The 9,693-nt window shown below is 44.0% G+C and overlaps 1 non-coding gene across 1 annotated transcript; it reads right to left on the bottom strand.

The window, feature by feature from the left end:
• Positions 1-1,541: 1,541 nt before the first annotated feature.
• Positions 1,542-1,622, bottom strand: TRNAL-CAA (transfer RNA leucine (anticodon CAA)). Its single transcript has one exon. It is a non-coding gene; the product is annotated as a tRNA-Leu (tRNA).
• Positions 1,623-9,693: the final 8,071 nt, after the last annotated feature.

Here is a 9,693-nt window from a genome sequence, read left to right as displayed (position 1 = left end):
TTCGAACTTGGAACGAGCATGAATAGATTAACGAGACTTCTTTCTCTTTTTCGTTTTTCTGGCGGACCTGCCGCGCAAGATATTTGGTCTTCCCCTGGCCTGGAACCGATGAAAAAAAGTGGATCGCTTCTTATGTACTCGCTCAGAATGATTCTTCTCTATCTATAGTTCATGGCCTATTAGAAGTAGAAGGTGCTCTGGTGCAATCCTTACCGACAGAAAAAGATTGCAGCCAGGCTGATAATAATCGAGTGCCATTACTTTGTCGGTCCGAACCAAGGAATCCGTTAGAAATGTTTTGAAATGGATATTGTTCTCTCTTTGATCAGGGATTGCTATTTGAAAAGAAGTGGAGTTTGAAAAAGGGAACGGAATGCTCAAACCGGAACTGCTAGAGGAACTAATTTTCAATAGCATAACTTGGGCTCCTAGAATATGGCGTCCTTGGGACAATCTATTTGATTGCAGGGTTTTGTTTTGTTCCGAAGCAAAGATATCCGCGAGGTCCGATTCGTTCGTCCTATTCTGATATTCAGGACCAAGAGGTACTGGATTCTCTTTCGGATAGGCCCTGAAAGGAGAAGAAAGGCTGAAATGCCAACGGACCTCTGTCTATTCTCTAATTCACCCGATCTGATAGTACCCGTTTTTGGAACGTCCAGTGCCAAAGTCACTGAATGGGTAAGTCACCAATCCAATCCCTTTGACAAATCGGGTGTCATATTAGATATCATAATCTATATATATATAGAAATATCATAGAATAGAGATATAGAATTTTTGGTCGGGAAATTATAATGAATCATTGAGTGAAAAAGGATCAAAGAATGGCAAAAGACGAAACTCTACTAGTCTTCACTCTTGTGGTTTCCTCGGTTTCTATTTTCTTATTCGGGATCTTGCTTTTCATGGTTCTCATCTCTGCAACTCGCGATTTTCGCGAGAGAACCAAATCCAAGTTGGTGAAGATCATGATTTGGGCTGGCATAGTAGTTATTACCTTTGCAATTGCGGTTCGAATCTATCCGATCTTTATCTTTTTGCTCAAAGAACGAAGAAAACCCCTTGTCGAAGCCCTTTATGATAAGCTTCCCTGGATCTGGGAAGTTTCTCTTTCACGGTATTGGGATCGTTTGATCGATTTCCTTGATTTGATCGCTACTTAATAGGCGTGTGCTCAAAGGATACAAACAGGGATTCGCAAACAAAAAGGGGAATTCGTAGTCATTTTTCCTGTCGCGTAAAAAAAAGTCTTTACGCGAGAGCAATAGCGGTTGGGATACATCTATCTCTTCTGAGCAACCTCTTTTGGATTCTTAAGACCACCCTTGCAGTAGGATATCATCTGCTTTTGGTTCTTTATTAACTCCTTCGATGGATTTTTAGGATCGTTCAGGCTATATTTAGTCTATTTTGGCTTTTACTGTCTACTTTTCTCAGGGAGATGGTTAAGGACCTCAGAAGATAGAGGAGAGCGCCAGGCGCAGATTTTCGGAATACTTCTACGGGGAATGCTGATTGAATGAGCATTCTCCATATTATGCCTTGAAGAGGACTCGAACCTCCACGCTCTTCAGCACGAGATTTTGAGTCTCGCGTGTCTACCATTTCACCATCAAGGCATCTTGAAAGTGAATCATATTCCATGAATATGATATCTATCTAATGTGATATATGGAATATATGATTCTGAATGATCGGCTTCAACGTATGAAGACCCAAATTGCTCAGATGGAAAGAGACATTTGTGGCATCCATGCTATGGCAGCTATTATAAAGAAAAAAATGCGAACTGGCCATTGATGCAGAGCGTTACGCTCTCGGCGAGCTGGAAAAAGCTACAGAAAGCTTGAACTGTAAGCGCTTTGATACTCCTTAGGTTCCTTCGAGTGATTTGATAATCCATCTTTTGCTTCTGATCTCTGCATTGTTGCCTTTTGTCAGTCATATCCTTGAATCTGTGTGACGAAAAGAAGTGAGTGCATGAAGTGTACATGCTTTGACTAATTTTTCGCAATTCGAAGAATTTTTCTGGACAGCAAGCCAAAAGCTAAAGCTGTTATTTTTGCAAAGTTTCAGAATCGGGTGCACCAAGTACACCGATTTTTTGATAGGTGCTGCACTGGTTTGAGGATGATATGGAAGACCATGTTCCCCCTGAATCCAGTTCCTCCACCATTCCTGACTTTGATGTCAAAGTTTAGTAATGCTAAGAAAATCTGCCGGCTATTTCGCAGTCAACTTCTTGTAGGAGTTGAGTCAGAATTTGCTTTTGTATTGTCCCAGCACCCTTCGCTGAACTTGGAAGAGATTGCAACAACTGAAGGTGACATAAGCCAATATTTCCCTCTCGTGAAGGATCATGCATCCATGGTTGCTGCCAGATTAGAGATCAGCTCAGAAGCATACGATTCGTCATGAGTAGCGTTTGATGCCATTATCATTCTGTTGTAATAGATTAATCTTGTTTCTGAATATTCGAATACCTTGATTGTAGTTTTATTTGACACATAAAATTTTCTTTGGCCATATCCTCGAAGGGATTTTGTAAGGATGAATGTCTTGCTAGAGACGATACGCTTGCCGCTTGCCACTTTTGAGAAAATATCAGTACTTCGCAAATTGTCTTCAAATGCCAGTGGTAATTTTGTTAACTGTGCTGCAAATCTCGATGCACTAGTCCTTTAGGCAACAGTATTGTGATGCTTTTTACGAAAGGTATCGGTAGCAAAAAAAATTGAGTGATCAGCTCATGTTGCGGTTCCGAAGAACCCATAGTGACGAGGCGGTTCCTCGGCAATGCCCACCATGAGGGGCTTGGGTTTAGAGAAAGGCGACGACGGAAGTTCCGGGAGCGAGGCGGTACACGGCGTACCCAGGTTCACGTCCCCGCGGTGGAGGATCGCTACGTCCTGCTAGCAATCCAGTATATGAATATGTATGTACAGAGGGCCGCCATAGGTGGAGTAGTTGTATCTAGTCTAGTTCTAGTTCGTAGGTTGGGCTGTCTAGGTGTGTCGCCTCTATGATCTATGTTTCTGAATATGTCCCCTAAGGGGTGCCCCTGCCTGGCTTTATATACCAGCCAAGCTAGGGTTTACAAGAGTCCTAGTAGGATTCGTATTGGAGTCTTCTTTCCTTATAGTCCAAGTTGAGGTGTGTGCAGGTCCAGCTTGTAGAGTCCTTGTGCTGGTCCAGCTTCATAGTTTGCACCGGGTATGGCAATGTCGAGTACCCGAAGGGTTATGCCCACGTCAGTAGCCCCCGAGTGCCTGGCCGAAGTGAAGCTTCGGGCAGGGACTAAAGTTGTCTTCGCCGAATTTCTTGATCATCTGTTGAATCTTGTGCTTGATGCAGAGTCGAAGTTGCTTTCTGTCGGGTGCGCGAAGCGCTCCCGATGGGAGTAGCCCCCGAGTCTATGGGCGGGTGCTTGTAGCCACGCATAGACTCAATTTGTACTACTCGAAGATCTTGATTGTTGATGCCGACGTCTTCAAATTTATTCTTCTTTGTTGGCGAGGTTGCCATCTTTTTCTCGGGTGCGCGACCAGCGCTCCCGATGGGAGTAGCCCCCGAGCCTGTAAATAAATAAGAAATAGTTATGTACATGGTGTAAAAAATGCTGAGTCGAATACCGTACATGTCTTCGAGTTCCGAGAACATGATGTCGATGACTCTGATGATGTCATAGATAGAGGAGTTGACGATTCGGATGATAACCAGGAGGAGCCGATGATTTGGATGATATCCTGGAGGAGTCGATAATTCAGATGATACCTAGGAGGAGCCGATGATTCGGATGATACCCAGGAGGAGCCGATGATTTGGGTGATATCCTGGCGGAGCCGATAATTCAGATGATACCCAGGAGGAGCCGATGATTCGGATGATACCCAAGAGGAGCCAATGATTCGGATGATACCCAGGAGGAGCCGATGATTTGAGTGATATCCTGGAGGAGCCGATAATTTTATCGGGTGCGCATCCAGCGCTCCCGATGGAAGTAGCCCCCGAGTCTGGGCATTGATGCTTGCAACCGTGAGTAGACTCAAGTCGAGCAACCCGATGTTTATAGTTTTCTTTAGGTGCCGTTGACACATTGTTGTTTATTTCAATGGGCAATTCTTAATGCACCTTGAGCATCGTTGATGCCATTGTTTGTAAGTTTATCAGCAGCAAATTATTTGAGTGATCAGCTCGTGTTGCGGGTCTTGCTAAACCCGTTGTACGTGCAACTTTGCTTTCAACCGATGCATGACTTGACAGCATCTCCCGAATAGATCGGTGGCACTAGATATGCCGGTGACTCCATCGCTCTTTGATATTTCTGTAGTTTAAAGTATCGAGCGTGGGTCGTTTTTGTACGTGTTTCATGATCCTTGCTATCGGTGGCACTCTTTGAGGCATCTATAGCAAAGGAAAAGAGCAAGGTCCCCGTTGTTTCATGATCCTTGCTATCTGCGGCACTCTTTGATGCATCTATAGCAAAGGAAAAGAGCAAGGTCCCCGTTGTTTCATGATCCTTACTATCTGTGGCACTCTTTGAGGCATCTATAGCAAAGGAAAAGAGCAAGGTCCCCGTTGTTTCATGATCCTTGCTATGTGCGGCACTCTTTGAGGCATCTATAGCAAAGGAAAAGAGCAAGGTCCCCGTTGTTTCATGATCCTTGCTATCTGCGGCACACTTTGAGGCATCTATAGCAAAGAAAAAGAGCAAGGTCCCCATTGATTATCATCCATTGCAGCACTCGTATTTTCAGAGGCTTTTAGATGATAACTTCAGGTATAAAGAGTCTACAAATCTTGCTTGAATTCCAGCGAACCAGCGCCCTCGGCGATCTTCAAAGAGTCCCCGAGTAATTCCAGCATACCGGCGCTCCCGATGGGAGTAAGGAGTCTTCATATCTTCTTGAATTCCATTGAATCGGCGCTCCCGTTGGGAATATAAATAATAGTTGAAGATCTTGCAGGAGCTCCCGAGTAATTCCAGTGTCGGGAGTACATCGGATCATTTATATAAGATGATATCCATTAAATATTCCAGACGATGAATCCACTGACCCGAGAGTTCATCGGGAGAAGATATATCCAGAGCCAAAGAATATATAAATCCATCGAGTTGGGGAAAATAAATCCACTGAGTAATCGAGAGTACCGGAGGTAACGATGTAATGGCGCCTCCATGATCATCAGGTGTGGCGAAGGGAAGAGGAACACCTAGTTCTGCAGGCGCAGTCGAAATAGTTGCGCGGCCAAAGATAATCCACGCGGCGGGCGCAGACGAAATAGTTGCGCCATCCAAGATAATCCACGTGGCGGGCGCAGCCGAAATAATTGTGCCATCCAAGATAATCCATGCGTCGGGCGCCAGGCAAACGTGGTCGATGAAGAGGACGCAGTTGATAAATCTAATCCTCCACGGGAAAGCACCCGAATATATCGAGTCCGCAATGTTGGGTCCAAGACAAGTCACGCGGTCAACCGAGCAGAGCAGTCGAAGCTTTGTTTCAATCTGCAGTTATATTGCGGTGCAAAAACCTACGCCCATATAATTGTACGAGCCAAAAATATTTGGCGAAATAAATTTTGCGTAATTAAAAATATAGCACCTGATATTTTTGTGTCGGATATTCGTCACTGATGAACTCGGTAGCTGATCTTGGTCGTTGTATCGGCGACTGAAATCCCTGTTGTATGAAACTAGGCTTTGTCGAATAGACTGGTTCACGTGCACCCGACAAAAAATTGCTCTGAGCTGGCCGTGACCCAATTGCTTGATTGCTTCGACACCTTCTTTGCATCTTTAGATTGGATCGTGCTGGTCAACGTAGCCTGGCCACAGTAGCCGATTTGATTTTCTATTCTTTGATTGTACCTCCTCCAATCATTGGTACCAAACGTAGTATTCTTCTTGAATCTCAACAGGAGCCTATGAACATGAAGGCAGATCCCCCGATGTCCCGTTCTGATGATTAAAACTCTGTGTATTGCAGTGAGCTATTGCGCTAGTTAGCTTCCACGACGGCACGTGCGTGAGCTGTCTAGCGTTGCTCCCGGTGTTGCTTCGATCTCCCGATCGGACGGAATTCAAACTTGTAATCTCCCGATCATTGCTGATGTTGCTCGTGAAGACGTAATTCTGAGGATTATTGATGAAGAAGCGTCCCGCCCAGATAACAAAATCCAGTCGACGCACTTCCCACAGACGGCGCCAGTTGACGAGGCGGTTCCTCGGCAATGCCCACCATGAGGGGCTTGGGTTTTAAAGAAAGGCGACGATAGAAGTTCCGAGAGCGAGGTGATACACGACGTACCCAGGTTCACGTCCCCGCGGTGGAGGATCGCTACGTCCTGCTAGCAATCCAGTATATGAATATGTGTGTACAGGGGGCCACCATAGGCAGAGTAGTTGTATCTAGTCTAGTTCTAGTTCGTAGGTTGCGATGTCTAGGCGTGTCGCCTCTATGATCTATGTTTCTGAATATGTCCGCTAAGGGATGCCCCTGCCTGGCTTTATATATCAGCCAAGCTAGGGTTTACAAGAATCCTAGTAGGATTCATATTGGAGTCTTCTTTCCTTGTAGTCCAAGTTGAGGTGCGTGCAGGTCCAGCTTGTAGAGTCCTTGTGCTGGTCCAGCTTCATAGTTTGCACCGGGTATGGCAATGTCGAGTACCCAAAGGGTTATGCCCACATCACATAGTAATCGCAACTTTGTTACAACCGATAATGTATATTTTTGGCGGCAGCCCCTGAGTAAATCGAGGAAACTATGTTCACCATTGACTCCGTTGCTCTTAGTCCCCCCTTGTTCGATATACCGGCATGGGCCTTCCATAAGTTATATTATCCTTGCCATTAACATCGCTCACATGCTCCCTGAGGCTTTGGCAGAAGATAATGTGTATTATTTTATAATACCCTTTGATTATCAACCATTGCAGCACTCGGATTTTCCATGAGGCTTAGGTGATAATTTTGTGCATAATCAGCACAGGCGACCCCTGATCTCTTTTTATCGGGTTCGCCTACTGTGCTTCATATTTAGAAGTCGACGCTCGCGGTATTGTGTGAGAAACAAAAATTTCAAAAAATTGTTCGGGTGTTCCGAAGAAATTAAATGATCGTATGAACGAAACTTGAACCTTTATTAATAAGTATATGAAGGTAATATAAGCTTGTATTGCTAGGGCTTAAGAAAGCCTTATTGTAAATAAAATCGTATGAAAGTAAAGATGTATGCCACCACTCGTCTTCTTAAGTAAGAGGAGAGCCCTTCTTCTCTTGATCCACGCCTGCCAAGGTGCCAATAGATTCCGAAGTGCTAATGATTTCTAGGGTGGTGCCAGTAGTTTCCGTAGGAGTACTGGCAATTGCTGCTGAAGAATTAACACCTTCTTCTGAAGCTTTATCTTCTGCTGCCATAGATTTGGTAGTTGCTGCAGTAGAATCATCCGGTTGTTTCTTCGTCTTCTTATACCCATCGACTTCCTTAAGCTTGGAGTCTTGAAGAGCCAACTGCTTGGAGGGGAAGTCGATAGTTTCAACTTCCTACTTTACCCCAAAATTAGTAGCGATCTTTTGGAACTCTCGATAACAGTTATCTGAGCGAGACAAACTTCCATGAACCGTAATATTGGTCCCACTGTTGCCTAGCATCTTAAGTTTCAAGTACGCATAGTGCGGTATAGCCATGAACTTAGTGTAAGCTGGTCTTCCGAGGATAGCATGGTACTGTGATTCCCAATTCACTACCTCAAGCTCGAGCCTTTCCCTCCTGAAATTGTCGGGTTTCCCAAAACTACATTCAATGAAACTCTTTCGAGAGGGTATACAGGTCAAGTTGGAACAATGCCATGGAAACATGTATCGGACGCCTGCAACATGTCGACAGTAATACCCATATTTTTGACTATGCTTGCGAATATTAGATTCAATCCGCTTCCACCATCCATGAATACTTTGCTCATATTGAATCCTCCAATCTGTGTTTCAACTTCCAAGGCTGCATGACCCGACCTTGGGATAGACATCGGGTGGTCGGCCCTACTGAGCAGGATGCCAATCGATGAACTCTGCGACGTTAGCCATATTGCTCTCTGCAAGGTCTATCTCTTGCGTAAGCTTCTTCATTTCTCTCCTAGAAACGCCAGTTTTATGAATCATGCTCATCTGCCCCTAAGGTGGAGGAAAAGCTTCATTAGAGGCACGAGTTTGAACTTGCTGAGTTCGATCCTGAGGTGGCGGTGGTGGGTTCGAGAGCTATGCATGGCCCTTACCCGAGTCATAGAACTTCTGAATATCGAGAAACTGTCGGCAGTCCCTGAGAAGATGGCTTGTTTTTTTTGGAGTTATCCTTGTGATCGAAGTACGAGTGTATGTAACAAGGAGCGTTCAACTGCTCGGCGAACGGTAGCTCTGGGACCCGAGGTGGCCGTTCCCTATAGTTGCCACGATTTCCTCCAGAGCCGCTGCGGTTGCCGTCCCGATGATCATCACGCTTGTCCCCGCGCTGATCATCATACCAATCAGAATATCCTGTAGCCACAATATTGGTGTCTTCATACCCGCGGTCTCTTCACTTTTTCCAACGATCACGTCGATGGCCTGAATCATGTTTCTGGTCGTCGTCTTCGTCGTCGCTACGCGGACGTGGTTTCCTTACGTGATCTTCACCGTCAGCCCAACTGTTGGCGATCTCCATAAGTCTATTAATAGTCTTCGGCTTCTTCCGGCCAAGCTCCTCGATGTACGATTCCCTTCGGATGCCGTCGCTTAAAGCATCAATCTCCCTATCGACAGAGACATCTTCGGCAACATTCAGAAGTTTAGTAAAATGCCCAATGACACGCGAATCGATTCTTTTGGTTTCTGGTGACACTGTCGTAGTTCTTCGATTCCAACGGAAATTTTGTATGTGGCCTGGAAGTTCTTGACAAAGGCATCGACTAGGTGTCAAATAATTCTTGTATGTGGCCTGGAAATTCTTGACAAAGACATCGACTAGGTGCCAAATTAGGGTGCAAAATAACTTTTCTGCACCCTAGGTGTCAAATTGAGTTTCCCTATATATATTATATATATATATGTGTGTATATATATATAAACCACATAGGTACCTTGCAAAATGAAATAACACGCCTTCCATCGTCCCGAAGACATTACTCCCTCGACCCGCTTGTCGGGCCAAATTTTAATACACATTTCGTATTTTGTATTTCTATATATTTCTAATCTATCTCTAAATATTTCTAACAAAGAATAATAGTATTTCTATTTTTCATATTCCTAGTTCTCCTTATAACACAACTATTTCTATTTCTCCTAATAATAAAGTTAATATATAAAATTTCATATAAAACTAACATATATTAAATTTCTAACTCTATGAAACCATATATAAAATATACTAACTTATATTCCTAATTCTATATAAATTTCTCTAGAACTATTTTACTAACTATAAGTTTTTCTATTCCTCTACAACTATTTCACTAAATATCCCCCCACAAAATATTAAATTTGGCACATGAATTTCCATATGTGTTTTGTCATCTCTACTAAAATATACAGTATTTATTCCGCTAGGAGAGCCGGCATTCATTAAGCCACATCTGCAGGTCCACCTAATTGTCGCTTTATAGGACCAGATCGTGGAAAAATCTGCAATACATATTTGTCGTTCGCTTCTCTTT

Source organism: Lolium perenne, chromosome 3, assembly GCF_019359855.2.
Source record: "Lolium perenne isolate Kyuss_39 chromosome 3, Kyuss_2.0, whole genome shotgun sequence".
Classification (NCBI taxonomy): domain Eukaryota; kingdom Viridiplantae; phylum Streptophyta; class Magnoliopsida; order Poales; family Poaceae; genus Lolium; species Lolium perenne.
Note: the sequence above shows the minus strand (reverse complement) of the source record. Positions and strands in the feature narration are given on the sequence as shown.